Source organism: Scyliorhinus torazame, chromosome 3 (assembly GCF_047496885.1).
Source record: "Scyliorhinus torazame isolate Kashiwa2021f chromosome 3, sScyTor2.1, whole genome shotgun sequence".
Lineage (NCBI taxonomy): Eukaryota > Metazoa > Chordata > Chondrichthyes > Carcharhiniformes > Scyliorhinidae > Scyliorhinus > Scyliorhinus torazame.
The window spans coordinates 303836612-303848210 of record NC_092709.1 but is presented as its reverse complement, the minus strand read 5'-3'; the positions used below and the strand labels follow the sequence as shown (position 1 = coordinate 303848210).

General features: G+C 46.6%; 1 protein-coding gene across 7 annotated transcripts in view; it reads left to right on the top strand.

Moving 5' to 3' along the window:
• The window catches only part of ark2n (arkadia (rnf111) N-terminal like PKA signaling regulator 2n), a 161168-nt gene continuing 149569 nt past the window's right edge, over nucleotides 1-11599 (top strand). For 4 of the 7 annotated variants that reach the window (XM_072497481.1, XM_072497478.1, XM_072497482.1 and 1 more), the window contains exon 1: nucleotides 4-428. The gene's annotated coding sequence lies outside the window, so the exon portion shown is untranslated. Of the gene's footprint in view, nucleotides 429-11599 lie in introns of all 7 variants that reach the window. The other 3 variants (XM_072497484.1, XM_072497480.1, XM_072497485.1) reach the window with 2 other exon arrangements.

Below are 11599 nucleotides of genomic sequence, written 5' to 3'. Positions count from 1 at the left end.
GCGGCCGCCATTTTGAGAGAAGCCGCAGACGGAGGAGGCAGAGCCGCAGCCGGGACCATGTTGCCGGCCCACCTGCCAGCGGCTTTCCGCGCAAACTCTCCGTTCGGGCGCGCTCCAGTGAGGGATCCCGAAATTTAGCATTCGGGCTTCCAGGGAGCGCAAGCCACAGAGAACGGGTGCGGTGGGAAGGCAAAAAATCTCCCCTCCGAGCCGGAGTCTCCGCCATTTTGGGAGAGGTAGGTGGCGGCAGTGACTGTGGAGAGGCCGCAGCCACTGAGACTCGGGAGATCGGCTTTCCTGTTTTTTCTTTCGTTGCCCTGCGGAAAGACCCGCCCCATTGAGTTGACCGCGCGCAGCGCCGGTGAAGCTGCAGTGCGCAGGAGCGGAAGTGAGCTTGTTTTGGGAGCGAGGGATACGGACTCAAAACGGTAAGAACCCCGAGAGAGAGAAAAACAGAGGTAGAAATGAGAGCTTGGAGGGGAGAAGGAGAAAGGGGCGGAGGGAGACGGAAGGAATGAAAGAAAGATAGAGGGAGAGGACGGGATTCCTGGGATGAAGAGATTTGATTTGAGGAAAGGTTGAGCAAATTGGGCCTGTAGTCACTGGAATTTAGTAGAAAGAGGGATGATCTTATTAAACGCGTAAGATTCAGAGGGGGCTTGAAAGGTTAGATGCTGAGAGGATGTTTCCCCTCATGGAGAATCGAGAACCAGGTTGCTCAGTTTATAAAGTAAGGGCCTCCTATTTAAGGTGGCGATGAAGAGGAATTTCTTCTGAGGGTTATTAATTTTTGCCATTCTCTTCCATGGAGAGAACCGGAAGCTGGGCCATTGAATATATTCAAGGCTGTGTTAGATTTTTCATCTAAAGGGGTTCAAGGGTTATGATGGGCAGCCAAGAAAGTGGAGCTAAGGCTGCCATCAGATCAGCCATAGTCCTTTTTAAGTGGCAGGTGGCCTACTTCTACGTTTATGTCATTAAGGGAGGGGAGCAATTGGGAGGGAGAATGGAGCGAGGTAGAATGATGGGCAAACAAAGATAATGTGGGAAGTGTAAACTTAGTCGGGAGAGAAGGGGCTACATAGAGATAAACAGGTGACTGAGATGATGGAGAAAAAGAGTTGTAAGGAAAATGGGTTTCTGCAGACCATTGCGGTTCATTGAGAAGTGCAAACACAGACTGGTTGGTGTACGTTATATATACACAAATTAAATTAGAGATGAAAATGTAAGATATGCACTGGCTCAAATAGGGAAAACAGGCTTGGCAGAAGGCATGCACGTGTGTATTTAGCAAGTGGGAGGTAAACGTGAGGTGAAGACAGAGTAAGCAGCTTGTATTTCTCTCGTACCATATTACATTTTGGGGTGTCTCAAAACACTTAATGCATAATGAATGCACTGTAGGGATTCTATATAAAGAATGATTTCGAAATGCAGTCACTGCTGGTATGTAGACAAGCAAAGGTAATTTCACACACCAAGATCCAAGTTAAAGTAATGTCCAAGAGAAAGAGGTAGGTAGTTCAGGAGTCCCCATTGGGGTCCTGCTCGTAAATTGGTATTCTATTTTGAAGGCTGATGAGGGTTCCTCCCGAGAGCGCACACAGAACCAAGCCTCTGACTGTGGCTGCCAAATCGACTCCAGGATGGTTTATTGTCTCCTTGGTGCCAGGGTCTGGGATGTAACTGAACCGCTGCAGGGCATCCTGAAGGGGAGGGTGATAAGGCAGAAGTGATGGTACATGTTGGTACCAATGACATGGTTAGAAAGAGGATTGAGGTCTTGCATCAAGAATTCAGAGTTAGGCAGACTAAAAAGCAGGACCTCTCAAATTGTAATCTCTAGATTACTTCCAGTGCCACTTGCTAGCGAGTACAGAAATGGGAGAACTATGCAGATGAATGCGTGGCTTAAGAATTGATGCAGGAGGGAGGGTTTTAGATTCCTGGATCACTGGGACCGTTTCTGGGGAAGTCGGGACCTGTACAAGCAGGACATCTGAACTAGAATGGGACTAACATTTTTGCCGTCGGGTCTGCTGGGGGAGGGGGGACACAGGCTGTTGGCAAAATAAGGACACGACATAATACAGAAGGGATTATTATTTAAATGATAAAATATTAAAAAATGCTGCTGTGCAGAGAGACCTGGGTGTGCTAGTGCATGAGTCGCAAAAAGTTGGTTTACAGGTGCAACAGGTGATTAAGAAGGCAAATGGAATATTGTCCTTCATTGCTAGAGGGATGAAGTTTAAGACTAGGGGGGTTATGCTGCAATTGTATAAGATGTTAGTGAGGCCACACCTGGAGTATTGTGTTCAGTTTTGGTCTCCTTACCTGAGAAAGGGCGTACTGGCGCTGGAGGGTGTGCAGAGGAGATTCACTAGGTTAATCCCAGAGCTGAAGGGGTTGGATTATGAGGAGAGGTTGAGTAGACTGGGACTGTACTCGGAATTTAGAAGGATGAGGGGGGATCTTACAGGCAGGTTGTTTCCACTGGCGGGTGAAAGCAGAACTAGGGGGCATAGCCTCAAAATAAGGGGAAGTAGATTTAGGACTGAGTTTAGGAGGAACTTCTTTACCCAAACGGTTGTGAATCTATGGAATTCCTTGTCCAGTGAAGCAGTAGAGGCTCCTTCATTAAATGTTTTTAAGGTAAAGATAGATAGTTTTTTGACGAATAAAGGGATTAAGGGTTATGGAGTTCGGGCCGGAAAGTGGAGCTGAGTCCACAAAATATCAGCCATAATCTCATTGAATGGCGGAGCAGGCTCGAGGGGCCAGATGGCCTACACCTGCTCCTAGTTCTTATGTTCTTAACAATCAAGTCAGAGGGAATACAGCAGAAGTAAGTTTCAAGGGAACAAGGCTGGATGGTCTCTACTTTAACGTCAGGAGTATTACAAGTAAAACACATGAGTTAAAGGTGAGGATTGACAAGTGGAATTGTGATATAGTAGCCATCACAGAGACGTGGTTGAGGGAGAGGCAGGATTGGCAGCTCAACATTACAGGATATAGAAGCTTCAGGTGAGACAGAGAAGGCATTGCAAATAATATTCTTTATTAGTGTCACAAGTACGCTTACATTAACACTGCAATTAAGTTATTGTGAAAATCCCCTAGTTGCCACACTCCGGCACCTGTTTGGGAGAATTCAGAATGTCCAATTCACCTAAAAAGCACGTTTTTTGGGAGGAAACCAGAGCACCCGAGGAAACCCACACGGTATACGGGGTGAATGTGCAGACTCTGCACAGACAGTGACCCAAGCCGGGAACCGAACCTGGGACCCTGGCGCTGTGAAGCATACACGGTGCTAACCACTGTGCTACCGTGGATCAGTTACAGCAGTAAGGAAAGTTGATATCTTGGAGGAGGCTTCAAATAAAGCTTTGGGGTTAGAATTTGGGGATAAAAAAGTGACAGCCATATTGCTAGGTGTTTATTATATACCTGCAGATAGCAGGAAATTGAGGAGCAAATATGTGTGCAATTCAGAGAGCTGTGTAAAAATAACAACAGTAAGTAATTATATTAGGTGGTTTCAACTTTCCCAACATTAATTGGGATAGTCATAGTGTTGGCTTATCATAGAATTTACAGTGCAGAAGGAGGCCATTCGGCCCATTGAGTCTGCACCGGCTCTTGGAAAGAGCACCCTACCCAAGTTCGGCACCTCCACCCTATCCCCATAACCCAACACTAAGGGCAATTTTGGACACTAAGGGCAATTTATCATGACCAATCCACCTAACCCGCACATCTTTGGATTGTGGGAGGAAACCGGAGCACCCGGAGGAAACCCACGCACACACGGGGAGGATGTGCAGACTCCGCACAGACAGTGACCCAAGCCGGAATCGAACCTGGGACCCTGGAGCTGTGAAGCAATTGTGCTATCCACAATGCTACCGTGCTGCCCGTGCTACTGTGCTTAGATGGAGTGGAGTTCTTAAAATGTATACAGGAGAACCTTTTAGGTTACTATGTAGAGGGTCCAACAACGGACAGCGTGCTGGACTTAAATCTTGGGAATGAAGCTGGACAGGTGGTTGAGGTGTTGGGGGAGCATTTTGGTGATAGCAACCATAACATGGTACAATTTAAACTTGTTATGGACAAAGAAATAGACCAATTGCAAAAACAAGGTTTTGGATTGGGAGAGAGTGGATTTTAATAAAATAAGGCAGGATCTGGCCAAGATAGATTGGGAAGAATTACTTGTGGGGAAATTGACAGAAGAGCAGTGGGGGGTTCAAAAAGGAAATTGGGAGGGTACAAGCCTGACGTGTTCCCTCTAGGGTGATAGGAAGGAGTAACAAACCCAGAGAACCATGGATGACCAGGATACAATGAGAAGGAAAAGAGAGGCTTTTAGCAAATACAAGGGAACAAATCAGCGGAGGCATTAGTGGAGTACAGAAAGTGCAGGATGGAGCTTAAAGGAATTAGGAGAGCAAAAAGGGAATGTGAGAAAGCTCTGGCTGGTAAAAGTGGGGAAATTGCTCAAATATAATATTAGTACATCATTGGGAAGAGGATAACCAGGGAAAGAGTAAGGCACATTTGGGATCGAGGGGCAATCTGTGGGTCGAGCCAGAGGACATTGGTAGGGTGTTGAACAAATATTTCACATCTGTCTTCACCCAAGAGAGTGAGGAAGTCGGTATGGATCTCTGGGAGAGAGACTGTAAAGTTCTTGAACAAATTGATTGAGGGTGTGACAAGGTATTGGAGGTATTGGCAGGCTTAAAGGTGGACCAGTCTCCAGGCCCAAATGAATTGTGTCCCAGGCTGCTGTGGCAGGTGAGAGAAGAGATTGCAGGGGCTCTGACCCAAATTTTTAATTCCTCCCTGGCCACCGGGGAGATGCCAGAGGACTGGAGAACAGTTAATGTTGTTCCACAATTTAAGAAAGATTGTAGAGATAAACTAGGGAACTGCAGACCAATGAGTCTCACGTCAGCGGAAAGGAAACTATTGGAGAAAATTCTGAAGGAGAGAATCGATCTCCACTTGCAGAGGTATGGTTTGATCAGGATAGACAGCATGGATTTGTCAGAGGGAAGTCATGCCTAACAAATGTGATTGACTTTTTTGAGGAAGTGACCAGGTGTGTCAATGAGAGTAGTGCAGTTGATGGAGTTTATATGGCTTTCAGCAAAACCTTTGACATGGTCCTACATGGGAGACGTATAAAGAAGGCAAATGCATATGGGATACAGGGTAACTTGATAAGGTGGATTCAAAATTGGCTCAGTTGTGGGAAACACGGGTGATGACCGAAGGCTGCTTTAGTGACTGGAAACAGTGTCCAGTGACGTGCCGCAGGTCTCCTATTATTCATCATTTACATAAACGACATAGATGACTATTTGGGGGGTAGGATCAGTAACTTTGCAGATGACCATGACCGTGTGGTTGATATCTTTGGTTGCTGGAAGATATTGATGGGATGGCCAAATGACAGATGGAATTTAACCCTGAAAAACCCACTGTTTGTGGGTGGTACACTTTGGAAGGAGTAATTTGCTGAAATGTTCAATGTGGCACAGTGGTTAGCACTGCTGCCTCACAACTCCAGGGACCCGGGTTCAATACCGGCCTCGGGTGACTGTGTAGAGTTTGCATTCCCTCCCCGTGTCTGCGTGGGTTTCCTCCGGGTACTCCGGTTTCCTCCCAAAGATCCAAAGATGTCCAGGTTAGGTGGATTGGCCATGCTAAATTGCCCCTTCGTGTCCAAAAGGTTAGGAGGCGTTACGGGGATAGGGTGGAGGCATGGGCTTAAGTAGGGTGCTCTTTCCAAGGGCCGGTGCAGACTCGATGGGTCGGATGGCCTCCTTCTGCACTGTAAATTCTATTATTCTATGAATGGTATGACACTGCATGTTCGGAGGAACAAAGGGACCGTGGCGTATTTAAAAAAAAAATGTTCTTATTCTCCATTTTCCTTCAAAAGTTACACCCCACCCACAAACAGTAAACAGTAACAAATACAAAATCAATCCCCTTAACAATACCAACGATCCCATCCTCCCACCACCCCAAACAACGGCCCACCTGTCAATATATGCATCCAATAAAACAAACCCCCCACACGGTGGAAACAAAAAAGAAAAAGGAGTCCGGGACCGCCCGTGGTCAGCATTGACCTATAGAGTCCACTCCCCCACCCCCCCCTACACAACGCCATCCAGCCTCTGAAAGAGTACCGTACATGATACCCAAGAGTTGTCCACCCCCCCCCCTCTTCTCTCTCCCCCCCCCCCCCCCCCCACAAGTCTCCAACTCCTCCCATCCACTGCCTCTTGTAAAAACTCCTCCCCAACCTCTGTTCCTTCTCCCCCCACCCCCCCCCCCCCCAACTTTCCACCCCGGCTAGACCACTCGGACCCTGTTCTGCCAGGCTCCAATGGCCGCAGCCCCTCCCCCCCACCTCACTCCCGTTCACTGGCCGGTTTAAACCGGCCAGCGTGAAGGCCCCCACCCGGGTCCCTTTCCCCCTTGCCCGGCCCTATGAAAGCCCAGAAATCCCCTTTTAGCACACAAACCCCGCATAACCACCTACACCCCAAAGAGCCCTCATTTCGAGTGAAAGTGCCATCACTTCCCTTGTCCAAATATATACAACATTGGCTCCTTTAGCCCATACACCCGCATACAGTGAAACAAAAAAAGAAGAAAATACAGTCAGTCATGAGGTCACATCGGCCCATGGCCATTTCTCAGTTCTGCCACAGTCCTTCTGCCTTCGCAAACTCCTCCGCTGCTTCCGCCGTTCCAAAATAAAAATCCCTGAGCTTGTAAGTCACCCTCAGCTTCGCTGGATATACAATGCCGCACTGCACCTTGCTAATGTACAGTGCCCTCTTCACCTGGTTGAAGGCAGCCCGCCTCCTCGCCAGCTCCACCGTAAACTCCTGGTATACACGTATACCAGCTCCAGCCCACTGCACCACCCGCTTCTGCTTGGCCCAGCTCAGGACCTGCTCCTTCACACTGTACCTACGGAAGCACAGAGTCACTACCCTTGGCGGCTCACTCGCCATTGGTACAGGCCTCCATGACCGATGAGCCCGATCCAGTTCATATCAGGAGGGATCCTCCCCCTCCCCCAATAGTTTCACCAGCATCGCGGCAAAATACTCAATCGGCCTCGGTCCTTCAACTCCTTCGGGCAGCCCCACAATCCTCTAATTCTGTCGCCTGGATCTGTTTTCCAGGTCCGCCACTATGCTCGCCACCGCCGTCATCACCAGGGAAATCGCCTCCTCCACCAGCGCACTCATAACCTCTCTCATCTCCTTCCTCATTTTCTCCATGTGTCTTGTAAACTGCCTTTCGAATTCCGCAGCCATCACCGTAGTTATTTCTTCAGCCGTAAGCAATGTGGCCTCCCCTGGTGCTCCAGCTTCCATTTTCCTTGGTGACCCCGCGGTGACCTTTCCACTCCCCGACGGACCTTCAGCTGTTTTCTTTACGGACAATTTTTTGCTTACCCTCGACATTTTTCTTCACTGTGCCTTCACTGTTCCTTCCTGCTTTTGCCGCCTCCGTGGACCCTGGCTTAAAGCCCCGAAAATGCCATTCCCGAACGGGAGCCCTCCATTGTGCGGCCGCCTCCCGCCCGCCAAAACCGGATGTCCGATCGTGGCGTATTTGTCCATAGATCTCTGAAGGTGGGAGGGCAGGTTAATAATGTAATGAAAAAGGCATATGGGACACTTGTTGTTATCAATAGAAGTATTGATTACAAAAGCAGGGAGGTCATGTTGAAGTTGTATAGAACTTTGGTGAGGCACAGCTGGAGTACTCTGTGCAGTTTTGATTGCCACCTTATAGGAAGGATTTGATTGCACTGGAGGGTGTGCAGAAGAGGTTCACCAGGATGTTGCCTGGAATGAAACATTTTAAGTGACAAAGAGAGGTTAGATAGGTTTGGTTTGTTTTCATTGGAGCAGAGAAGACTGTGACCTAATTGAGGTGTACAAAATTATGAGGGGTGTGGATAGGGAGAAGCTGTTCCCCTTTGTTGAAGGGTCAATCACGAGGGAACACAGGTTCAAGGTGACGGGCAAGAGGTCTAGGGGGGATTTGAGGAGAAACTGTTTTACCCAGAGGGTGGTGACGGTTTGGAATACACTCCCTGGGAGGGTGGTAGAGGCAGGTTGCCTCACATCCTTTTAAAAAGTACCCGGATGAGCACTTGGCATGTCATAACTTTCAAGGGCCAAGTGCTGGCAAATGGGATTAGGTAGGTAGGTCAAGTGTTTTTCATGCGTCGGTGCAGACTCGATGGGCCAAAGGGCCTCTTCTACAATGTATTTTCCTATGATTCTGTGACATGTTTGAATTCATCTATTTGTGAGAATTGTCTAGGGTGGCAGGAGAATTTTTTTTCTCCTAATGCTCTGGCACTTTTAATGTCCAATTAAGAAACTTTGGGATTGACATACAAACTTCAGGAACCAAGGAGGCAGACGATAGTGAATGAAACACAGCCAAGTCTGCTAATATACTGGGGTGACCAACTAATAAGATAAGTGGTTGAGAAAGAGATCTGTACAGAAATGTCAAGTACAGGAGGGGCAGGAGACCTTGGGACAAAATGAGTCATAGGTCTGTGTTTGAAAACAGGGCGAGAAGGGAGTTGGAAAAATTTAAACGGGCTGTGAAGAGAGAGAGAGAGAGAGACAAAAGGAAAGTCGGTATACAGGCAGATGGGCTCAGAACAAAGTCTTGCTGAAACTTCACAAACCACTGGTTAGTCCTCAGCTGGTGTGTATTGTACTGGCCACCATGCTTGAGAATGGACATCAAGTTGAGAGGGCAATTAATAGGATGATGCCAATGATACGGGAATTCAGTTATTTGGAGAAACTGGGATGTTTCTTCTTGGAGAAGAGATTGAGAGAGAGAGAGATAATATTCAAAATTCTGAGGGGGTTATAATAAAGGAGGGAGAAAAATTTTCATTGGCAAATGAGTCCGTGATTAGTACAAAGTCGTGAACATCTGGGACACTACTGTAGTAGAATCAGATTTCAAAAAGTAATTGGACGTGCACTTGAAGGATCTCATCTGCTGGATTATGGGGCGAAAGCTGGAAAATGGGACTAAATTGAACAATATTTTAAAGAGCCAGCACAAGTACAATAAAGTAAATGGCCTATGCTGAAAGATTCTATGATACTAGAAGTATAAATGGACAGGAAGGCAGGTAGGAAATGGTATACTAAACACAAATACAATCCTGAGGACAAGGTGAAAGACCTGAGGGGAGGCAGTCACACAGCCATATAAGGACATAGATTGAGGGAGTGGTGCCAACTGGTGTCCTCAGTTATATGAAAGATTGCCCTTCTGCAGTGCTTTTAAGTAGCAACAGGATGATGTGCTCAGATTTCTGGAATGGGACTTGAATCCACCAAGATTGAGCGATAAAGCTATGCAACGGAATGATGCTGAGAATGAGTCAAAGGACTGGTGCGGAGAAAGTTAGCCACAGGCAAATTAACTCAGAACTAGTTCTGCCTATTATGAAAGTGTTGGAGAGGTGTTGGTATGCCTTCAGGTTACAGTGCTTAAGATGTATAGGTAAAACTGGGGATGGAGAAAAACATGTAATATCAGGCCTAACTTTTTGATGGACAGGATGTAAGGATCAAATTGGATAAAGCACAAAAGGTAAAGATAAACACCTATGGGTGAAAGAAAGAAAGAGGCAAGCTTGCAGTGAAGGAGGCGAGCCAGGAATAGAGAAGGAGAAAGAGATAAATAAATAAATCTTTATTATTGTCACAAGTAGGCTTACGTTAACACTGCAATGAAGTTAGTGTGAAAATCCCCTAGTCGCCACACTCCAGTGCCTGTTCGGGTACACAGATGGAGAGATGGAAACAAACCAAGAAAGGGGGTTGCTAAATCTGGGAGTAAATGCTGGTGGCCATGGAGCAAAATAAGCTGAGATAGATTGCGACAGAGTGAAAGACCCAGGGATATGCAGAAAAAGGAAGATATCATTGGAGTGAAAGAGAGAAGCTACATGCAGTTTGATAGAAATGCAATCAAGACTTCAAACATTCTAAGTTTTGAGGGATTTCATGATATCTGTAGTGAGAAAGTTATCATCATAGAATTTACAGTGCAGAAGGAGGCCATTCGGCCCATCGAGTCTGCACCGGCTCTTGGAAAGAGCACCCTACCCAAGGTCAACACCTCCACCCTATCCCCATAACCCAGTAACCCCACCCAACACTAAGGGCAATTTTGGACACTAACGGCAATTTATCATGGCCAATCCACCTAACCTGCACATCTTTGGACTGTGGGAGGAAACCGGAACACCCGGAGGAAACCCACGCACACACGGGGAGGATGTGCAGACTCCGCACAGACAGTGACCCAAGCCGGAATCGAACCTGGGACCCTAGAGCTGTGAAGCAATTGTGCTATCCACAATGCTACCGTGCTGCCCGTATACAAATAATTCCTAGATTTTACAAAGAAGGAAATCCATGATTGATGGGAAGTAGAAGTATAGCTATAGCAATTGGAATCAATCAACATTTGATTATTTACAATGCTAGATCGCTGGATCACTGTTTGTGTGGAGTCTGCACGTTCTCCCTGTGTCTGCGTGGGTTTCCTCTGGCTGCCCCTGTTTCCTCCCACAAGTCCCGAAAGACATGCTGTGAGGTAATTTGGACATTCTGAATTCTCCCTCTGTGTACCTGAACAGGTGCCGGAATGTGGCGACTAGGGGCTTTTCACAGTAACTTCATTGCAGTGTTAATGTAAGCCTACTTGTGACAATAAAGATTATTATTATTATAGATGGAAAGTCTGACTAAGATACTGCATTATTACTAATGCTGCTTAAAAAAACCAGATTGAAGCTGTCTTCCCTAGTTCATCGGGGAACATTTAAAGCTCGCTTTATAAAAAAAATGGACATTAATTTATTTACAATAACAGAGGCAGCACAATGGTTACCACTGCTGTCCCACAGCACCAGGTTTTGATTCCAACTTCGGGTGACTATCTGCGTGGAGTTTGCACGTTCTCCCAATGTCTGCATGGGTTTCTCTGGGTGCTCCAGTTTCCTCCCACAGTCCAAAGATGTGCAGGTTACATCGATTGGCCCTGGGGTTATGGGGAGTGGGCCTGGGAAAAGTGCTTTTTTGTATGGTTGGTGCAGAGTTGAATGGCTGCCTGCAGTGTAGGGATTCTTAATGTAAAACATTTTTTTTAACAAGCAATATTTAAGCAATTGTTATCTGTCAAGTAGCATTTGAATTTTTAAAAAATAACTTGACAAAAGATACCTACATTTTATGGGGGGTAAGTTAATCCTAAAAAGAAGATAAGTGTGTTATTTTTAGTGTAGGTAACTGGATCAGATGAGGAAGATCAACAGCAGATGGATGTTGCATTGAGAGAAGAAACTTGAAGCACTTATAAATGCGCTGTTGTTCCTTGTGATCTACAGCTCACTGAAGCTGAAAATAGTGATTGCATACATGATGTTTCCTAGACCTGTTCCAAGAGCTAGTTTGAAGTTTTATCATTGATGTTAGCAGCTTCCCAGCAT